Below are 2,820 nucleotides of genomic sequence, written 5' to 3' on the forward strand. Positions count from 1 at the left end.
GTCAAATCTGTAAACCGGTGTGTTGCATTGGCAAGCACCCTCAGTTCGCCAATGGACCCACCAACGGAAAAACTGCGTGGTCCGGTAATTCTGCCTTTGAAATTGTGGCTATGATTTGGCTTAGCTGTCACCATGTTTACCATTCGATGAGGCCTTGACCTTTGACCCCGCACATACACTGTCGAATCTGTAAAGCTGTCTGCTCCATAGGCAAGGGTCCTCAGTTTATCGATGGACCCACCAACGGGCAAACCAGGATTCCCCAGGTGTTCCGGTCTCCTCGCCTCTGAAATTGTGGCTAAATTTTGGTTTACCATCTGATGAGGCCTTGACCTTTGACCCTTCACATTCACAGTAAACCGCTCTGTTGCATAGGCAAGCACTTACTTTGTCATTGGACCCACCAATGACAAAGTTTTCTCAGGTGGTCCTCTATGGTGGTCCTCATGATAGCGGGTAAGTTTTGGTTTAGTGGTCGCCATGTTTGCCTTGACCTCTGACCCTGCAGTTTCATCTACGAACTGGGTTGCTGAAGATCCACTTTGACTCTCATAATGCCACAAAGTTTTTTTTTTTTTTTTGATCCGATCACACAACTCTGCCTTAAAAGTTTCCACGGCACGAGGAGCTCCGCACAGAAAAATGATCATCAGCGCTGGAGCTGTGGAGCTCCTTAATTGTGCTTTCATGAGACGTGGTTGATTAATGGAGCCGTTGACAGACACCCCGTGGACATTGTCCACATGTGCACATGTCCACAGGGGAGCTGCAGAGCCCACTTCAGGCTTCCAGCGGCATTGTGAGGCCTCTTTTCTGAGGGCAGGAGGAGGAGGCAGAATGAAAGTTTGAGACTTTGGGCAGCGCTGTTGTGAGGCGCAGTGAATGAGAGCAAGGGGCCGTGCAGCCAGACACATGGGTCCGTTCTCACTCCAGATAATGGAGGCCTTTCTGCGCCTCTTAACCCCCTTGTCGCACACTTGGAACGGCCAGCAGACACGCTCACTCTTCAGATAATTAGATTTTACACACAGAAAAGTCAGTGCTCACTCAGGCCGTCGCACGTGGCCCTGACAGGAACTCTCCCAGGACCTCACTTTCAGAGGAAAACTTTCAGAAGATTTGGACAAAACTGGAAGTTTTTTTTGACAGATAAATGTTTTTTTGAACATTTTTTTCAAAATAAAAGCTTTGTTTCCTATAAGCAATAGGAGTCAGGCATTATAAAACCCTCTTATATTTGCTTATTCTACAGTACATTCACACAAGATGTTAACAACAACAAATATTAAAAGTAAGTAACTGTAATTATTTCTAAAATAACCCTCATAAGTGTTTTAAAAAACATTTTCTCACTTGTCAAAAAAAAAAAATCAACCCTAAAAAAAATAAAATAAAGTTTTTAAATTTAAATTTTATTTTAAAATGCTGTCTAACTCTACATGTTGTTATGTGAAAAATTAATCGAAACCCTTTAATTTGCACAATTTCTTAAACGTTTCTAATTCAGAGTTGATTTTTGTCCATCTTGCTACAAAACAAACAAAAAAACAAAAACAGTTTAAGTGAAACTGAAAGTTCTACAAATAAAAGTAGATTTGGAAGATTTTTCAATGATAGTTAAAAGACAAAATATTTTAAAAGACAGTTTTGTACAGAACTGGAAGTTTTTTTTTTGACTGATACATATGTTTTTTAAACATTCTTGTTCAAAATAAAAGCTTATTCCTATTACAGTTTTTTCCAATTGCTAAAACACTAAGTGCCATTCTCCAAACAAGCTCATCAATTGCTTTAACTCTTTTCTCAAAAACATCACTCTTTGGTCAAATCCTAAAACACAATTTGCAGTTAACACACGATTTTCAAAACTCCAATTCACTCTTTGCGGAACACAAGACACATTTTCACTTTTAAGACACAGTCGGCATTCACAACACACAAGGTGCAAAGCATTAACACAAAGAGGCAAAACTCAAACTCTGTTCCAACACAGGAATCATCATTAACACACTACTGGTCAAAGCTGAAGACACTTTTTGCTAATCAACTGCACTGAATATAAAGGCAGTTCTGGAGCAACTAAACAGCTAATAATGAAAAATGGAAAACAGATAAAGACAATTGAGACCCAGACCCACATTGGGACCCGAACCCCCACCCAGACCTGCACCCAGGCAGTAATTTTCTCCATGTCTTCTATGTTATTTACTGTTTTCTTTTTGCTTTCTAGGGTGTTTTTGAATTTGATTCAAGGGACAGGACACATGAGTTTATTTTTGTGGATGAGGCTGGTTTTAATCTGGCAAAAAGAAGGAGCAGGGGTAGAAATATCATTGGTCAACGGGCCATAGTTCAAATCCCAGGTCAGCGTGGGGGAAATGTCACACTCTGTGATGCTATCAGTAACTGGGAGTTCTACATCGCCATGCTGTTTTGGGTCCTTACAACACACAACATCTTCTAACCTTGTTGGATGGTCTTCGTGATGCTGTTTTGGCTCAATTTCTTCAAGACAATGACAGGGACGATGCAGTTTTTGTTATTGTCTGGGACAATGTGAATTTTCACAAGCGTCAGCTCATCAGAGAGTGGTTCCACACAATTGAATTAGTTTTTCTTCCACCTTATTCTCCTTTCCTTAACCCAATTGAAGAATTTTTTTCAGCTTGGCGTTGGAAGGTGTATGAAAGAGAACCTTACATTCAGGAAAACCTGTTGCAGGCCATGGACCTGGCCTGTGATGACATTTCCATTGAGTCCTGTCAAGGCTGGATTAGGCACACAAGATCCTTTTTCCCCTGTTGTCTGGCTAGGGCGAAT

Source organism: Oryzias melastigma, linkage group LG23 (genome assembly GCF_002922805.2).
Source record: "Oryzias melastigma strain HK-1 linkage group LG23, ASM292280v2, whole genome shotgun sequence".
Taxonomy (NCBI): Eukaryota; Metazoa; Chordata; class Actinopteri; order Beloniformes; family Adrianichthyidae; genus Oryzias; species Oryzias melastigma.